The sequence below is a fragment of the Hyla sarda genome, unplaced genomic scaffold, assembly GCF_029499605.1.
Source record: "Hyla sarda isolate aHylSar1 unplaced genomic scaffold, aHylSar1.hap1 scaffold_142, whole genome shotgun sequence".
In the NCBI taxonomy this organism is placed as follows: Eukaryota; Metazoa; Chordata; class Amphibia; order Anura; family Hylidae; genus Hyla; species Hyla sarda.
In genome coordinates, this window is record NW_026608050.1 from 61,075 (window position 1) to 80,448 (window position 19,374).

General features: G+C 44.9%; 7 non-coding genes and 1 pseudogene across 7 annotated transcripts; all 8 read left to right on the forward strand.

Moving 5' to 3' along the window:
- The first annotated feature begins 1,948 nt into the window (after positions 1-1,948).
- Positions 1,949-2,158, forward strand: LOC130307246 (U2 spliceosomal RNA; annotated as a pseudogene).
- A 2,079-nt stretch (positions 2,159-4,237) lies between these two features.
- Positions 4,238-4,428, forward strand: LOC130307212 (U2 spliceosomal RNA). Its single transcript, XR_008856422.1, has one exon. It is a non-coding gene; the product is annotated as a U2 spliceosomal RNA (small nuclear RNA).
- Positions 4,429-6,520: 2,092 nt separating this feature from the next.
- Positions 6,521-6,711, forward strand: LOC130307224 (U2 spliceosomal RNA). The gene has a single exon (XR_008856433.1). It is a non-coding gene; the product is annotated as a U2 spliceosomal RNA (small nuclear RNA).
- A 2,093-nt stretch (positions 6,712-8,804) lies between these two features.
- Positions 8,805-8,995, forward strand: LOC130307236 (U2 spliceosomal RNA). The gene has a single exon (XR_008856445.1). It is a non-coding gene; the product is annotated as a U2 spliceosomal RNA (small nuclear RNA).
- Positions 8,996-11,083: 2,088 nt separating this feature from the next.
- On the forward strand, positions 11,084-11,269 carry LOC130307235 (U2 spliceosomal RNA). Its single transcript, XR_008856444.1, has one exon. It is a non-coding gene; the product is annotated as a U2 spliceosomal RNA (small nuclear RNA).
- A 2,099-nt stretch (positions 11,270-13,368) lies between these two features.
- Positions 13,369-13,560, forward strand: LOC130307229 (U2 spliceosomal RNA). Its single transcript, XR_008856439.1, has one exon. It is a non-coding gene; the product is annotated as a U2 spliceosomal RNA (small nuclear RNA).
- A 2,096-nt stretch (positions 13,561-15,656) lies between these two features.
- Positions 15,657-15,847, forward strand: LOC130307248 (U2 spliceosomal RNA). Its single transcript, XR_008856453.1, has one exon. It is a non-coding gene; the product is annotated as a U2 spliceosomal RNA (small nuclear RNA).
- Positions 15,848-17,940: 2,093 nt separating this feature from the next.
- On the forward strand, positions 17,941-18,131 carry LOC130307260 (U2 spliceosomal RNA). The gene has a single exon (XR_008856461.1). It is a non-coding gene; the product is annotated as a U2 spliceosomal RNA (small nuclear RNA).
- The last annotated feature ends 1,243 nt before the right edge of the window (positions 18,132-19,374 follow it).

Here is a 19,374-nt window from a genome sequence, read left to right on the forward strand (position 1 = left end):
GGAACTCAAAAACTGGAGACCAATCACCCTTCTGAACTGCGACTATAAAATAATGGCGAAACTGTGTGCTAACCGCTTAAAGAACGTAATCCATAAAATAATTCATACAAACCAAGTCTGTGGGGTGCCTGGGAGGAGTTTATGGGAGAACCTAAACCTTTTAAAGGATGTAATTAGCGACACCAAATTAAGAAAAGGAAAGCTGGCGGTTTTATCCATAGATTTTGAAAAAGCTTTCGACAGGGTGTCACATTTTTATCTTTTTAAGGTTTTAGAGAAAATGGGTATACCTGATGGCTTTTTATTGTCTCTTAGAGCTTTTTATGATAACTGTACTAGTAAAATTTTAGTAAATGGTTTTAAGACACAGGGCGTGATTTTAAATTCCGGAGTGAAGCAGGGGTGTCCCTTGTCCCCACTACTCTTCATTTGCGCAATAGAGCCTCTTTTATGTACAATACGAAAGGATAAGCAGATCCATGGAGTCCCCCTGCCAGGAGGAGGGGGACTAGAGGCGAAGGTAGTGGGGTACATGGACGATGTTGCGGTGTTTTGCAGGGACACCCCATCGCTTCAGAAGACGCTAAAACAGATTCAATATTTTAATTGTGCCTCCGGTTTTAAAGTCAATTTTAACAAAAGTAACATTTTAAACATAGGCGGAATGCCTGTGTATGATGTGCCCGTCCCTGTGTCTGAGTCGGTGCAGATTTTAGGTGTCTCCTTTGACGAGTCTAATAATGGTTTTAATAGCTGGGACTTGGTGGCTCAAAAAATAAATAAGAAAATATGTATGTGGAACATGCGAGAACTTACAATGGAAGGGAAGGTTTTAATTACAAAAATGGTGCTTTTACCTATTTTATTGTATTTAAGTCTGGTTTTCCCACCCCCCGAAATGGTTCTAAAGAAAATAACAAAAGCTTGTTTTACTTTCTTTTGGAGTTCTAAGAGCGAAAAATTAAAGAGACAAATTGTGATAAAACCGAACTCCAGGGGCGGTAAGGATTTTCCAGATTTTAAAGCTTTCCTTTTAATAAAGTTTTTTAGCATGTGTTTTACTACTGTTTTTAAAGATAGCTACTGGTCTTATTTTGTTCGTTTTAATACTGGTTATTTTATGCGGAGGAACGGCTGGTTTTCTACAGTTTTAAGTTGCCCTTATTCTTTGAATTTACCCCCTCAATACATGATTTTAGGAAAAATTTTAAACTTATATAATTTTAAAGGTAAAAGGGTTCAGGATCTGTGCAATAGCAAAAAACTACTAAAGGAAATAAAAGAAACCAGTACCGTGACTCCCATCAAAAATTTTAACGAACAGAAGTGTATACAGATTTGGAAGATGTTGAGTATTAATTATCTTTTTAATTCACAGAAGGACCTGGCCTGGAGCTGCGCACACGAGTGTCTTCCATGCCGGGCATTCCAGCACCGAAGAGGATTATCCAACTCTGCAACCGGCCCGAGGGAGGGATGCCGACAAGAGGAGACCGTGCACCATCTAATATGGACTTGTTTTTACTCGCAGAAAATATGGACAAAGATACTCCCTCTGGTAAAAAGGATAACTGGACTAAAAGACTTAAATATTGCAGTGGTTTTTTATGGTTGCCTGGAATGCCCAACACGGACTCAAGAGACTATTGCATGGAAGATCATAAACTGTGTGAAGGCAGCTCTGTGGAAGGCCAGGAATATTTTATTGTTCAAGCATGAGGTTTTATCTGTGAAGGACATTTTATCTATCTGTTTTTATGAAATGTACCAGTACTATCTTTTAGACAAGAAGAGATTTCCGCTTTTATCTAGAAAATGGTTTTTAAAAGAATGGAATTCTATCTTGTAAAGCCACCAAGTGCCCATTTTATGTTTTAATATGTTGTAAATATGTTATTTATATGTAACTGTATTTATTGACATATTTGCACAACTTTGTTAACATTATTTAATTTTTAATAAAGTTGCCCCCGTAAGGGTAGTCAAGTTAAAAAAAAAAAAAAAATCTGTTCTTATCAGTTTAATATCTGATACGTCCCCTATCTGGGGACCATATATTAAATGGATTTTTGAGAACGGGGGCCGATTTCGAAGCTTGCTTCCGTCGCCCTATGCATTGACCCGATATGGCAGTATCTTCGGGTACAGTGCACCACCCCCTTACAGGGTTAAAAAGAAAGATTCCTACTTTCATTGCTACCTGCTTGCTGGCTAGCCAGCTAGCCAGCCCTGTGGGCCTTGCTGCTGCTGCAGCCAAAAAACAAAAGGTGGTGCTGCTGCTGCTTCTGCTGCTTCTGCTTCTGCTTGTGTCTGGCCCCTGTTGGAGCGTCCAGGCACAGGACTTCTGCTGCTGCTGACTAAATGGCCTCCTTAATTGGATCATTTGAGTAGCCAGCACACCTGTGCAGGTAGGGCATGACATGATAGGCAGCTGCCTTGATAGCGGGTGGGTGCTGAATGTTCCTAATTGACAAAATAAGATTAATGCTTATGAAGAAATATAAAATCTCATCCCTTCCCCAATATCGCGCCACACCCCTACCCCTTAATTCCCTGGTTGAACTTGATGGACATATGTCTTTTTTCGACCGTACTAACTATGTAACATAACATGGGGGGGGGGTCTCCTGGCTGTTCACACAGGTGTGTCATTGCTGTACATTGACCATGCATTGCTTCTGTGGTATTGCAAAGGCAAAGACAAATGCTTCCAGCCATCCATTGCACTAATGGATTGGTCATCAGCTGGCTGTCTATGTCCCGCATCAATATAGACCAAAGTACAGAGGGTTAGGCTATGCTATTGTGCACCTACCTGATGCATCAGAAGGTGCGAGGCCCTTGCTAAATTCTGTGCACAGACTTTGAGATCTATGCTTTAGACTGTATCTAAACCTGCTCCAACATGGACTGACATTCTGGCCTACTTTCAGCCGATGCGACTTGTCTGTCGCTGAACAGTCGCTTTTTATGTATTCAGCACCTATGTATAATGTTGTAAAAATGCTCTAGAAGCTAAAGTCGCAGAAATGTCACACATATTTGGCCTGCAACTTTCTGTGCGACAAATTCAGACAGGAAAAATCAGTATAAATCCTTAGAAAATTATCCCCCAGTGTCTCCATCTGCTGGCGGTATTGAATAAGCATTGCTGCACTGATGGGGTATGCATTAGACGAAAAAAAAGAAGAAAAAGAAGAATAATACGCCCAGAAAAGAGGCGAAAAGGAGAAAAACGTAAAAAAACGTGAAAAAAAAGTAAGAGGAAGAGAAGGGAAAAAAAGGTGGAAATGGGTTTAAAAGTGATTTCGGCGGAGAATATATATATATATATATATATATATATATATATATATATATATATGCGCACACACACACATAGATATAAACGTATTCTCCGTTGAGATATTGCAGCCGCTGCTGTGTCCAGGCCCAGGAGCCTTAGCACTGTGCTGTGATGTCACTCAATACCACTGACATCACTAGGTGTAAACAACATCTCTCCTTTGCTGTGTATGTGACTATGGAGCTGTTTGGTGATGTCGTCTATTACGGCCTTCATAGAAGCAACAGGAGATTGTTGCATCCATCTTGAACCCTCAGAACTACAGTGCTATGATGTCACTCACTTCCACAGGCCTTGCAGAGTGTAAACAACAACAACCCAGCTTTGTTGTGTATGTAACCATAGGGATTTGTGATGTCACCTAGAACCTTCACAGCAGCGACAGCTTTATGAGGAGCATCAGCACTGCTCTGCCTGAGCAGAACCATCACCGCCATAGGTTGTCAAATAACCCGGATTTAACCCACACAGGTAAGTCCAATGGGGTGCAGGCATGTCCTCTATGCTTACAGCTTCCCGTGGGTGTTGGTTTGATACCGTTTGGGGGACAGCCAAGGAGGCATCTGCAGGCAACAAAGGTAGGTGTGTGCTTGTGTGTGTGTTTCCTATGCAGATCCTAAGCCCAGTGTCACATGCAAGTAGGAGGAGTAAGAAGGGTTCCTGGCAAATCCGGGTTATGGATTGCATTTAAAAAGGCCCCGTGGGAGTGCAATGGGCCCCTGTCTTGCTGCTTAGCAATAATGGTATGGGTTTAGGTTCTGCTGTGTGTACTGGTGGTTGACTGCCCCCCAGCCCAGAGTGTGCATGGAAAATTGTCTGGCAGCCTCCCTGACAGCAAGCAGTGATAGTGCCCATGAAGGGGACCTTGTTGGGCCCGCCCCTTTCACGGTTATCGCTTCTCGGCCTTTTGGCTAAGATCAAGTGTAGTATCTGTTCTTATCAGTTTAATATCTGATACGTCCCCTATCTGGGGACCATATATTAAATGGATTTTTGAGAACGGGGGCCGATTTCGAAGCTTGCTTCCGTCGCCCTATGCATTGACCCGATATGGCAGTATCTTCGGGTACAGTGCACCACCCCCTTACAGGGTTAAAAAGAAAGATTCCTACTTTCATTGCTACCTGCTTGCTGGCTAGCCAGCTAGCCAGCCCTGTGGGCCTTGCTGCTGCTGCAGCCAAAAAACAAAAGGTGGTGCTGCTGCTGCTTCTGCTGCTTCTGCTTCTGCTTGTGTCTGGCCCCTGTTGGAGCGTCCAGGCACAGGACTTCTGCTGCTGCTGACTAAATGGCCTCCTTAATTGGATCATTTGAGTAGCCAGCACACCTGTGCAGGTAGGGCATGACATGATAGGCAGCTGCCTTGATAGCGGGTGGGTGCTGAATGTTCCTAATTGACAAAATAAGATTAATGCTTATGAAGAAATATAAAATCTCATCCCTTCCCCAATATCGCGCCACACCCCTACCCCTTAATTCCCTGGTTGAACTTGATGGACATATGTCTTTTTTCGACCGTACTAACTATGTAACTATGTAACATAACATGGGGGGGGGGGGGGTCTCCTGGCTGTTCACACAGGTGTGTCATTGCTGTACATTGACCATGCATTGCTTCTGTGGTATTGCAAAGGCAAAGACAAATGCTTCCAGCCATCCATTGCACTAATGGATTGGTCATCAGCTGGCTGTCTATGTCCCGCATCAATATAGACCAAAGTACAGAGGGTTAGGCTATGCTATTGTGCACCTACCTGATGCATCAGAAGGTGCGAGGCCCTTGCTAAATTCTGTGCACAGACTTTGAGATCTATGCTTTAGACTGTATCTAAACCTGCTCCAACATGGACTGACATTCTGGCCTACTTTCAGCCGATGCGACTTGTCTGTCGCTGAACAGTCGCTTTTTATGTATTCAGCACCTATGTATAATGTTGTAAAAATGCTCTAGAAGCTAAAGTCGCAGAAATGTCACACATATTTGGCCTGCAACTTTCTGTGCGACAAATTCAGACAGGAAAAATCAGTATAAATCCTTAGAAAATTATCCCCCAGTGTCTCCATCTGCTGGCGGTATTGAATAAGCATTGCTGCACTGATGGGGTATGCATTAGACGAAAAAAAAGAAGAAAAAGAAGAATAATACGCCCAGAAAAGAGGCGAAAAGGAGAAAAACGTAAAAAAACGTGAAAAAAAAGTAAGAGGAAGAGAAGGGAAAAAAAGGTGGAAATGGGTTTAAAAGTGATTTCGGCGGAGAATATATATATATATATATATATATATATATATATATATATATATATATGCGCACACACACACATAGATATAAACGTATTCTCCGTTGAGATATTGCAGCCGCTGCTGTGTCCAGGCCCAGGAGCCTTAGCACTGTGCTGTGATGTCACTCAATACCACTGACATCACTAGGTGTAAACAACATCTCTCCTTTGCTGTGTATGTGACTATGGAGCTGTTTGGTGATGTCGTCTATTACGGCCTTCATAGAAGCAACAGGAGATTGTTGCATCCATCTTGAACCCTCAGAACTACAGTGCTATGATGTCACTCACTTCCACAGGCCTTGCAGAGTGTAAACAACAACAACCCAGCTTTGTTGTGTATGTAACCATAGGGATTTGTGATGTCACCTAGAACCTTCACAGCAGCGACAGCTTTATGAGGAGCATCAGCACTGCTCTGCCTGAGCAGAACCATCACCGCCATAGGTTGTCAAATAACCCGGATTTAACCCACACAGGTAAGTCCAATGGGGTGCAGGCATGTCCTCTATGCTTACAGCTTCCCGTGGGTGTTGGTTTGATACCGTTTGGGGACAGCCAAGGAGGCATCTGCAGGCAACAAAGGTAGGTGTGTGCTTGTGTGTGTGTTTCCTATGCAGATCCTAAGCCCAGTGTCACATGCAAGTAGGAGGAGTAAGAAGGGTTCCTGGCAAATCCGGGTTATGGATTGCATTTAAAAAGGCCCCGTGGGAGTGCAATGGGCCCCTGTCTTGCTGCTTAGCAATAATGGTATGGGTTTAGGTTCTGCTGTGTGTACTGGTGGTTGACTGCCCCCCAGCCCAGAGTGTGCATGGAAAATTGTCTGGCAGCCTCCCTGACAGCAAGCAGTGATAGTGCCCATGAAGGGGACCTTGTTGGGCCCGCCCCTTTCACGGTTATCGCTTCTCGGCCTTTTGGCTAAGATCAAGTGTAGTATCTGTTCTTATCAGTTTAATATCTGATACGTCCCCTATCTGGGGACCATATATTAAATGGATTTTTGAGAACGGGGGCCGATTTCGAAGCTTGCTTCCGTCGCCCTATGCATTGACCCGATATGGCAGTATCTTCGGGTACAGTGCACCACCCCCTTACAGGGTTAAAAAGAAAGATTCCTACTTTCATTGCTACCTGCTTGCTGGCTAGCCAGCTAGCCAGCCCTGTGGGCCTTGCTGCTGCTGCAGCCAAAAAACAAAAGGTGGTGCTGCTGCTGCTTCTGCTGCTTCTGCTTCTGCTTGTGTCTGGCCCCTGTTGGAGCGTCCAGGCACAGGACTTCTGCTGCTGCTGACTAAATGGCCTCCTTAATTGGATCATTTGAGTAGCCAGCACACCTGTGCAGGTAGGGCATGACATGATAGGCAGCTGCCTTGATAGCGGGTGGGTGCTGAATGTTCCTAATTGACAAAATAAGATTAATGCTATGAAGAAATATAAAATCTCATCCCTTCCCCAATATCGCGCCACACCCCTACCCCTTAATTCCCTGGTTGAACTTGATGGACATATGTCTTTTTTCGACCGTACTAACTATGTAACTATGTAACATAACATGGGGGGGGGGGGGTCTCCTGGCTGTTCACACAGGTGTGTCATTGCTGTACATTGACCATGCATTGCTTCTGTGGTATTGCAAAGGCAAAGACAAATGCTTCCAGCCATCCATTGCACTAATGGATTGGTCATCAGCTGGCTGTCTATGTCCCGCATCAATATAGACCAAAGTACAGAGGGTTAGGCTATGCTATTGTGCACCTACCTGATGCATCAGAAGGTGCGAGGCCCTTGCTAAATTCTGTGCACAGACTTTGAGATCTATGCTTTAGACTGTATCTAAACCTGCTCCAACATGGACTGACATTCTGGCCTACTTTCAGCCGATGCGACTTGTCTGTCGCTGAACAGTCGCTTTTTATGTATTCAGCACCTATGTATAATGTTGTAAAAATGCTCTAGAAGCTAAAGTCGCAGAAATGTCACACATATTTGGCCTGCAACTTTCTGTGCGACAAATTCAGACAGGAAAAATCAGTATAAATCCTTAGAAAATTATCCCCCAGTGTCTCCATCTGCTGGCGGTATTGAATAAGCATTGCTGCACTGATGGGGTATGCATTAGACGAAAAAAAAGAAGAAAAAGAAGAATAATACGCCCAGAAAAGAGGCGAAAAGGAGAAAAACGTAAAAAAACGTGAAAAAAAAGTAAGAGGAAGAGAAGGGAAAAAAAGGTGGAAATGGGTTTAAAAGTGATTTCGGCGGAGAAATATATATATATATATATATATATATATATATATATATATATATATATATGCGCACACACACACATAGATATAAACGTATTCTCCGTTGAGATATTGCAGCCGCTGCTGTGTCCAGGCCCAGGAGCCTTAGCACTGTGCTGTGATGTCACTCAATACCACTGACATCACTAGGTGTAAACAACATCTCTCCTTTGCTGTGTATGTGACTATGGAGCTGTTTGGTGATGTCGTCTATTACGGCCTTCATAGAAGCAACAGGAGATTGTTGCATCCATCTAGAACCCTCAGAACTACAGTGCTATGATGTCACTCACTTCCACAGGCCTTGCAGAGTGTAAACAACAACAACCCAGCTTTGTTGTGTATGTAACCATAGGGATTTGTGATGTCACCTAGAACCTTCACAGCAGCGACAGCTTTATGAGGAGCATCAGCACTGCTCTGCCTGAGCAGAACCATCACCGCCATAGGTTGTCAAATAACCCGGATTTAACCCACACAGGTAAGTCCAATGGGGTGCAGGCATGTCCTCTATGCTTACAGCTTCCCGTGGGTGTTGGTTTGATACCGTTTGGGGACAGCCAAGGAGGCATCTGCAGGCAACAAAGGTAGGTGTGTGCTTGTGTGTGTGTTTCCTATGCAGATCCTAAGCCCAGTGTCACATGCAAGTAGGAGGAGTAAGAAGGGTTCCTGGCAAATCCGGGTTATGGATTGCATTTAAAAAGGCCCCGTGGGAGTGCAATGGGCCCCTGTCTTGCTGCTTAGCAATAATGGTATGGGTTTAGGTTCTGCTGTGTGTACTGGTGGTTGACTGCCCCCCAGCCCAGAGTGTGCATGGAAAATTGTCTGGCAGCCTCCCTGACAGCAAGCAGTGATAGTGCCCATGAAGGGGACCTTGTTGGGCCCGCCCCTTTCACGGTTATCGCTTCTCGGCCTTTTGGCTAAGATCAAGTGTAGTATCTGTTCTTATCAGTTTAATATCTGATACGTCCCCTATCTGGGGACCATATATTAAATGGATTTTTGAGAACGGGGGCCGATTTCGAAGCTTGCTTCCGTCGCCCTATGCATTGACCCGATATGGCAGTATCTTCGGGTACAGTGCACCACCCCCTTACAGGGTTAAAAAGAAAGATTCCTACTTTCATTGCTACCTGCTTGCTGGCTAGCCAGCTAGCCAGCCCTGTGGGCCTTGCTGCTGCTGCAGCCAAAAAACAAAAGGTGGTGCTGCTGCTGCTTCTGCTGCTTCTGCTTCTGCTTGTGTCTGGCCCCTGTTGGAGCGTCCAGGCACAGGACTTCTGCTGCTGCTGACTAAATGGCCTCCTTAATTGGATCATTTGAGTAGCCAGCACACCTGTGCAGGTAGGGCATGACATGATAGGCAGCTGCCTTGATAGCGGGTGGGTGCTGAATGTTCCTAATTGACAAAATAAGATTAATGCTTATGAAGAAATATAAAATCTCATCCCTTCCCCAATATCGCGCCACACCCCTACCCCTTAATTCCCTGGTTGAACTTGATGGACATATGTCTTTTTTCGACCGTACTAACTATGTAACTATGTAACATAACATGGGGGGGGGGGGGTCTCCTGGCTGTTCACACAGGTGTGTCATTGCTGTACATTGACCATGCATTGCTTCTGTGGTATTGCAAAGGCAAAGACAAATGCTTCCAGCCATCCATTGCACTAATGGATTGGTCATCAGCTGGCTGTCTATGTCCCGCATCAATATAGACCAAAGTACAGAGGGTTAGGCTATGCTATTGTGCACCTACCTGATGCATCAGAAGGTGCGAGGCCCTTGCTAAATTCTGTGCACAGACTTTGAGATCTATGCTTTAGACTGTATCTAAACCTGCTCCAACATGGACTGACATTCTGGCCTACTTTCAGCCGATGCGACTTGTCTGTCGCTGAACAGTCGCTTTTTATGTATTCAGCACCTATGTATAATGTTGTAAAAATGCTCTAGAAGCTAAAGTCGCAGAAATGTCACACATATTTGGCCTGCAACTTTCTGTGCGACAAATTCAGACAGGAAAAATCAGTATAAATCCTTAGAAAATTATCCCCCAGTGTCTCCATCTGCTGGCGGTATTGAATAAGCATTGCTGCACTGATGGGGTATGCATTAGACGAAAAAAAAGAAGAAAAAGAAGAATAATACGCCCAGAAAAGAGGCGAAAAGGAGAAAAACGTAAAAAAACGTGAAAAAAAAGTAAGAGGAAGAGAAGGGAAAAAAAGGTGGAAATGGGTTTAAAAGTGATTTCGGCGGAGAAATATATATATATATATATATATATATATATATATATATATATATGCGCACACACACACATAGATATAAACGTATTCTCCGTTGAGATATTGCAGCCGCTGCTGTGTCCAGGCCCAGGAGCCTTAGCACTGTGCTGTGATGTCACTCAATACCACTGACATCACTAGGTGTAAACAACATCTCTCCTTTGCTGTGTATGTGACTATGGAGCTGTTTGGTGATGTCGTCTATTACGGCCTTCATAGAAGCAACAGGAGATTGTTGCATCCATCTTGAACCCTCAGAACTACAGTGCTATGATGTCACTCACTTCCACAGGCCTTGCAGAGTGTAAACAACAACAACCCAGCTTTGTTGTGTATGTAACCATAGGGATTTGTGATGTCACCTAGAACCTTCACAGCAGCGACAGCTTTATGAGGAGCATCAGCACTGCTCTGCCTGAGCAGAACCATCACCGCCATAGGTTGTCAAATAACCCGGATTTAACCCACACAGGTAAGTCCAATGGGGTGCAGGCATGTCCTCTATGCTTACAGCTTCCCGTGGGTGTTGGTTTGATACCGTTTGGGGACAGCCAAGGAGGCATCTGCAGGCAACAAAGGTAGGTGTGTGCTTGTGTGTGTGTTTCCTATGCAGATCCTAAGCCCAGTGTCACATGCAAGTAGGAGGAGTAAGAAGGGTTCCTGGCAAATCCGGGTTATGGATTGCATTTAAAAAGGCCCCGTGGGAGTGCAATGGGCCCCTGTCTTGCTGCTTAGCAATAATGGTATGGGTTTAGGTTCTGCTGTGTGTACTGGTGGTTGACTGCCCCCCAGCCCAGAGTGTGCATGGAAAATTGTCTGGCAGCCTCCCTGACAGCAAGCAGTGATAGTGCCCATGAAGGGGACCTTGTTGGGCCCGCCCCTTTCACGGTTATCGCTTCTCGGCCGCTAAGATCAAGTGTAGTATCTGTTCTTATCAGTTTAATATCTGATACGTCCCCTATCTGGGGACCATATATTAAATGGATTTTTGAGAACGGGGGCCGATTTCGAAGCTTGCTTCCGTCGCCCTATGCATTGACCCGATATGGCAGTATCTTCGGGTACAGTGCACCACCCCCTTACAGGGTTAAAAAGAAAGATTCCTACTTTCATTGCTACCTGCTTGCTGGCTAGCCAGCTAGCCAGCCCTGTGGGGCCTTGCTGCTGCTGCAGCCAAAAAACAAAAGGTGGTGCTGCTGCTGCTTCTGCTGCTTCTGCTTCTGCTTGTGTCTGGCCCCTGTTGGAGCGTCCAGGCACAGGACTTCTGCTGCTGCTGACTAAATGGCCTCCTTAATTGGATCATTTGAGTAGCCAGCACACCTGTGCAGGTAGGGCATGACATGATAGGCAGCTGCCTTGATAGCGGGTGGGTGCTGAATGTTCCTAATTGACAAAATAAGATTAATGCTTATGAAGAAATATAAAATCTCATCCCTTCCCCAATATCGCGCCACACCCTACCCCTTAATTCCCTGGTTGAACTTGATGGACATATGTCTTTTTTCGACCGTACTAACTATGTAACTATGTAACATAACATGGGGGGGGGGGTCTCCTGGCTGTTCACACAGGTGTGTCATTGCTGTACATTGACCATGCATTGCTTCTGTGGTATTGCAAAGGCAAAGACAAATGCTTCCAGCCATCCATTGCACTAATGGATTGGTCATCAGCTGGCTGTCTATGTCCCGCATCAATATAGACCAAAGTACAGAGGGTTTGGCTATGCTATTGTGCACCTACCTGATGCATCAGAAGGTGCGAGGCCCTTGCTAAATTCTGTGCACAGACTTTGAGATCTATGCTTTAGACTGTATCTAAACCTGCTCCAACATGGACTGACATTCTGGCCTACTTTCAGCCGATGCGACTTGTCTGTCGCTGAACAGTCGCTTTTTATGTATTCAGCACCTATGTATAATGTTGTAAAAATGCTCTAGAAGCTAAAGTCGCAGAAATGTCACACATATTTGGCCTGCAACTTTCTGTGCGACAAATTCAGACAGGAAAAATCAGTATAAATCCTTAGAAAATTATCCCCCAGTGTCTCCATCTGCTGGCGGTATTGAATAAGCATTGCTGCACTGATGGGGTATGCATTAGACGAAAAAAAAGAAGAAAAAGAAGAATAATACGCCCAGAAAAGAGGCGAAAAGGAGAAAAACGTAAAAAAACGTGAAAAAAAAAGTAAGAGGAAGAGAAGGGAAAAAAAGGTGGAAATGGGTTTAAAAGTGATTTCGGCGGAGAAATATATATATATATATATATATATATATATATATATATATATATATATATATGCGCACACACACACATAGATATAAACGTATTCTCCGTTGAGATATTGCAGCCGCTGCTGTGTCCAGGCCCAGGAGCCTTAGCACTGTGCTGTGATGTCACTCAATACCACTGACATCACTAGGTGTAAACAACATCTCTCCTTTGCTGTGTATGTGACTATGGAGCTGTTTGGTGATGTCGTCTATTACGGCCTTCATAGAAGCAACAGGAGATTGTTGCATCCATCTTGAACCCTCAGAACTACAGTGCTATGATGTCACTCACTTCCACAGGCCTTGCAGAGTGTAAACAACAACAACCCAGCTTTGTTGTGTATGTAACCATAGGGATTTTGTGATGTCACCTAGAACCTTCACAGCAGCGACAGCTTTATGAGGAGCATCAGCACTGCTCTGCCTGAGCAGAACCATCACCGCCATAGGTTGTCAAATAACCCGGATTTAACCCACACAGGTAAGTCCAATGGGGTGCAGGCATGTCCTCTATGCTTACAGCTTCCCGTGGGTGTTGGTTTTGATACCGTTTGGGGACAGCCAAGGAGGCATCTGCAGGCAACAAAGGTAGGTGTGTGCTTGTGTGTGTGTTTCCTATGCAGATCCTAAGCCCAGTGTCACATGCAAGTAGGAGGAGTAAGAAGGGTTCCTGGCAAATCCGGGTTATGGATTTGCATTTTAAAAAGGCCCCGTGGGAGTGCAATGGGCCCCTGTCTTGCTGCTTAGCAATAATGGTATGGGTTTAGGTTCTGCTGTGTGTACTGGTGGTTGACTGCCCCCCAGCCCAGAGTGTGCATGGAAAATTGTCTGGCAGCCTCCCTGACAGCAAGCAGTGATAGTGCCCATGAAGGGGACCTTGTTGGGCCCGCCCCTTTCACGGTTATCGCTTCTCGGCCTTTTGGCTAAGATCAAGTGTAGTATCTGTTCTTATCAGTTTAATATCTGATACGTCCCCTATCTGGGGACCATATATTAAATGGATTTTTGAGAACGGGGGCCGATTTCGAAGGCTTGCTTCCGTCGCCCTATGCATTGACCCGATATGGCAGTATCTTCGGGTACAGTGCACCACCCCCCTTTACAGGGTTAAAAAGAAAGATTCCTACTTTCATTGCTACCTGCTTGCTGGCTAGCCAGCTAGCCAGCCCTGTGGGCCTTGCTGCTGCTGCAGCCAAAAAACAAAAGGTGGTGCTGCTGCTGCTTCTGCTGCTTCTGCTTCTGCTTGTGTCTGGCCCCTGTTGGAGCGTCCAGGCACAGGACTTCTGCTGCTGCTGACTAAATGCCTCCTTAATTGGATCATTTGAGTAGCCAGCACACCTGTGCAGGTAGGGCATGACATGATAGGCAGCTGCCTTGATAGCGGGTGGGTGCTGAATGTTCCTAATTGACAAAATAAGATTAATGCTTATGAAGAAATATAAAATCTCATCCCTTCCCCAATATCGCGCCACACCCCTACCCCTTAATTCCCTGGTTGAACTTGATGGACATATGTCTTTTTTCGACCGTACTAACTATGTAACTATGTAACATAACATGGGGGGGGGGGGTCTCCTGGCTGTTCACACAGGTGTGTCATTGCTGTACATTGACCATGCATTGCTTCTGTGGTATTGCAAAGGCAAAGACAAATGCTTCCAGCCATCCATTGCACTAATGGATTGGTCATCAGCTGGCTGTCTATGTCCCGCATCAATATAGACCAAAGTACAGAGGGTTAGGCTATGCTATTGTGCACCTACCTGATGCATCAGAAGGTGCGAGGCCCTTGCTAAATTCTGTGCACAGACTTTGAGATCTATGCTTTAGACTGTATCTAAACCTGCTCCAACATGGACTGACATTCTGGCCTACTTTCAGCCGATGCGACTTGTCTGTCGCTGAACAGTCGCTTTTTATGTATTCAGCACCTATGTATAATGTTGTAAAAATGCTCTAGAAGCTAAAGTCGCAGAAATGTCACACATATTTGGCCTGCAACTTTCTGTGCGACAAATTCAGACAGGAAAAATCAGTATAAATCCTTAGAAAATTATCCCCCAGTGTCTCCATCTGCTGGCGGTATTGAATAAGCATTGCTGCACTGATGGGGTATGCATTAGACGAAAAAAAAGAAGAAAAAGAAGAATAATACGCCCAGAAAAGAGGCGAAAAGGAGAAAAACGTAAAAAAACGTGAAAAAAAAGTAAGAGGAAGAGAAGGGAAAAAAAGGTGGAAATGGGTTTAAAAGTGATTTCGGCGGAGAAATATATATATATATATATATATATATATATATATATATATATATATATATATGCGCACACACACACATAGATATAAACGTATTCTCCGTTGAGATATTGCAGCCGCTGCTGTGTCCAGGCCCAGGAGCCTTAGCACTGTGCTGTGATGTCACTCAATACCACTGACATCACTAGGTGTAAACAACATCTCTCCTTTGCTGTGTATGTGACTATGGAGCTGTTTGGTGATGTCGTCTATTACGGCCTTCATAGAAGCAACAGGAGATTGTTGCATCCATCTTGAACCCTCAGAACTACAGTGCTATGATGTCACTCACTTCCACAGGCCTTGCAGAGTGTAAACAACAACAACCCAGCTTTGTTGTGTATGTAACCATAGGGATTTGTGATGTCACCTAGAACCTTCACAGCAGCGACAGCTTTATGAGGAGCATCAGCACTGCTCTGCCTGAGCAGAACCATCACCGCCATAGGTTGTCAAATAACCCGGATTTAACCCACACAGGTAAGTCCAATGGGGTGCAGGCATGTCCTCTATGCTTACAGCTTCCCGTGGGTGTTGGTTTGATACCGTTTGGGGACAGCCAAGGAGGCATCTGCAGGCAACAAAGGTAGGTGTGTGCTTGTGTGTGTGTTTCCTATGCAGATCCTAAGCCCAGTGTCACATGCAAGTAGGAGGAGTAAGAAGGGTTCCTGGCAAATCCGGGTTATGGATTGCATTTAAAAAGGCCCCGTGGGAGTGCAATGGGCCCCTGTCTTGCTGCTTAGCAATAATGGTATGGGTTTAGGTTCTGCTGTGTGTACTGGTGGTTGACTGCCCCCCAGCCCAGAGTGTGCATGGAAAATTGTCTGGCAGCCTCCCTGACAGCAAGCAGTGATAGTGCCCATGAAGGGGACCTTGTTGGGCCCGCCCCTTTCACGGTTATCGCTTCTCGGCCTTTTGGCTAAGATCAAGTGTAGTATCTGTTCTTATCAGTTTAATATCTGATACGTCCCCTATCTGGGGACCATATATTAAATGGATTTTTGAGAACGGGGGCCGATTTCGAAGCTTGCTTCCGTCGCCCTATGCATTGACCCGATATGGCAGTATCTTCGGGTACAGTGCACCACCCCCTTACAGGGTTAAAAAGAAAGATTCCTACTTTCATTGCTACCTGCTTGCTGGCTAGCTAGCTAGCCAGCCCTGTGGGCCTTGCTGCTGCTGCAGCCAAAAAACAAAAGGTGGTGCTGCTGCTGCTTCTGCTGCTTCTGCTTCTGCTTGTGTCTGGCCCCTGTTGGAGCGTCCAGGCACAGGACTTCTGCTGCTGCTGACTAAATGGCCTCCTTAATTGGATCATTTGAGTAGCCAGCACACCTGTGCAGGTAGGGCATGACATGATAGGCAGCTGCCTTGATAGCGGGTGGGTGCTGAATGTTCCTAATTGACAAAATAAGATTAATGCTTATGAAGAAATATAAAATCTCATCCCTTCCCCAATATCGCGCCACACCCCTACCCCTTAATTCCCTGGTTGAACTTGATGGACATATGTCTTTTTTCGACCGTACTAACTATGTAACTATGTAACATAACATGGGGGGGGGGGGGGTCTCCTGGCTGTTCACACAGGTGTGTCATTGCTGTACATTGACCATGCATTGCTTCTGTGGTATTGCAAAGGCAAAGACAAATGCTTCCAGCCATCCATTGCACTAATGGATTGGTCATCAGCTGGCTGTCTATGTCCCGCATCAATATAGACCAAAGTACAGAGGGTTAGGCTATGCTATTGTGCACCTACCTGATGCATCAGAAGGTGCGAGGCCCTTGCTAAATTCTGTGCACAGACTTTGAGATCTATGCTTTAGACTGTATCTAAACCTGCTCCAACATGGACTGACATTCTGGCCTACTTTCAGCCGATGCGACTTGTCTGTCGCTGAACAGTCGCTTTTTATGTATTCAGCACCTATGTATAATGTTGTAAAAATGCTCTAGAAGCTAAAGTCGCAGAAATGTCACACATATTTGGCCTGCAACTTTCTGTGCGACAAATTCAGACAGGAAAAATCAGTATAAATCCTTAGAAAATTATCCCCCAGTGTCTCCATCTGCTGGCGGTATTGAATAAGCATTGCTGCACTGATGGGGTATGCATTAGACGAAAAAAAAGAAGAAAAAGAAGAATAATACGCCCAGAAAAGAGGCGAAAAGGAGAAAAACGTAAAAAAACGTGAAAAAAAAGTAAGAGGAAGAGAAGGGAAAAAAAGGTGGAAATGGGTTTAAAAGTGATTTCGGCGGAGAAATATATATATATATATATATATATATATATATATATATATATATATATGCGCACACACACACATAGATATAAACGTATTCTCCGTTGAGATATTGCAGCCGCTGCTGTGTCCAGGCCCAGGAGCCTTAGCACTGTGCTGTGATGTCACTCAATACCACTGACATCACTAGGTGTAAACAACATCTCTCCTTTGCTGTGTATGTGACTATGGAGCTGTTTGGTGATGTCGTCTATTACGGCCTTCATAGAAGCAACAGGAGATTGTTGCATCCATCTTGAACCCTCAGAACTACAGTGCTATGATGTCACTCACTTCCACAGGCCTTGCAGAGTGTAAACAACAACAACCCAGCTTTGTTGTGTATGTAACCATAGGGATTTGTGATGTCACCTAGAACCTTCACAGCAGCGACAGCTTTATGAGGAGCATCAGCACTGCTCTGCCTGAGCAGAACCATCACCGCCATAGGTTGTCAAATAACCCGGATTTAACCCACACAGGTAAGTCCAATGGGGTGCAGGCATGTCCTCTATGCTTACAGCTTCCCGTGGGTGTTGGTTTGATACTGTTTGGGGACAGCCAAGGAGGCATCTGCAGGCAACAAAGGTAGGTGTGTGCTTGTGTGTGTGTTTCCTATGCAGATCCTAAGCCCAGTGTCACATGCAAGTAGGAGGAGTAAGAAGGGTTCCTGGCAAATCCGGGTTATGGATTGCATTTAAAAAGGCCCCGTGGGAGTGCAATGGGCCCCTGTCTTGCTGCTTAGCAATAATGGTATGGGTTTAGGTTCTGCTGTGTGTACTGGTGGTTGACTGCCCCCCAGCCCAGAGTGTGCATGGAAAATTGTCTGGCAGCCTCCCTGACAGCAAGCAGTGATAGTGCCCATGAAGGGGACCTTGTTGGGCCCGCCCCTTTCACGGTTATCGCTTCTCGGCCTTTTGGCTAAGATCAAGTGTAGTATCTGTTCTTATCAGTTTAATATCTGATACGTCCCCTATCTGGGGACCATATATTAAATGGATTTTTGAGAACGGGGGCCGATTTCGAAGCTTGCTTCCGTCGCCCTATGCATTGACCCGATATGGCAGTATCTTCGGGTACAGTGCACCACCCCCTTACAGGGTTAAAAAGAAAGATTCCTACTTTCATTGCTACCTGCTTGCTGGCTAGCCAGCTAGCCAGCCCTGTGGGCCTTGCTGCTGCTGCAGCCAAAAAACAAAAGGTGGTGCTGCTGCTGCTTCTGCTGCTTCTGCTTCTGCTTGTGTCTGGCCTCTGTTGGAGCGTCCAGGCACAGGACTTCTGCTGCTGCTGACTAAATGGCCTCCTTAATTGGATCATTTGAGTAGCCAGCACACCTGTGCAGGTAGGACATGACATGATAGGCAGCTGCCTTGATAGCGGGTGGGTGCTGAATGTTCCTAATTGACAAAATAAGATTAATGCTTATGAAGAAATATAAAATCTCATCCCTTCCCCAATATCGCGCCACACCCCTACCCCTTAATTCCCTGGTTGAACTTGATGGACATATGTCTTTTTTCGACCGTACTAACTATGTAACTATGTAACATAACATGGGGGGGGGGGGGTCTCCTGGCTGTTCACACAGGTGTGTCATTGCTGTACATTGACCATGCATTGCTTCTGTGGTATTGCAAAGGCAAAGACAAATGCTTCCAGCCATCCATTGCACTAATGGATTGGTCATCAGCTGGCTGTCTATGTCCCGCATCAATATAGACCAAAGTACAGAGGGTTAGGCTATGCTATTGTGCACCTACCTGATGCATCAGAAGGTGCGAGGCCCTTGCTAAATTCTGTGCACAGACTTTGAGATCTATGCTTTAGACTGTATCTAAACCTGCTCCAACATGGACTGACATTCTGGCCTACTTTCAGCCGATGCGACTTGTCTGTCGCTGAACAGTCGCTTTTTATGTATTCAGCACCTATGTATAATGTTGTAAAAATGCTCTAGAAGCTAAAGTCGCAGAAATGTCACACATATTTGGCCTGCAACTTTCTGTGCGACAAATTCAGACAGGAAAAATCAGTATAAATCCTTAGAAAATTATCCCCCAGTGTCTCCATCTGCTGGCGGTATTGAATAAGCATTGCTGCACTGATGGGGTATGCATTAGACGAAAAAAAAGAAGAAAAAGAAGAATAATACGCCCAGAAAAGAGGCGAAAAGGAGAAAAACGTAAAAAAACGTGAAAAAAAAGTAAGAGGAAGAGAAGGGAAAAAAAGGTGGAAATGGGTTTAAAAGTGATTTCGGCGGAGAAATATATATATATATATATATATATATATATATATATATATATATATATATATATATATATATGCGCACACA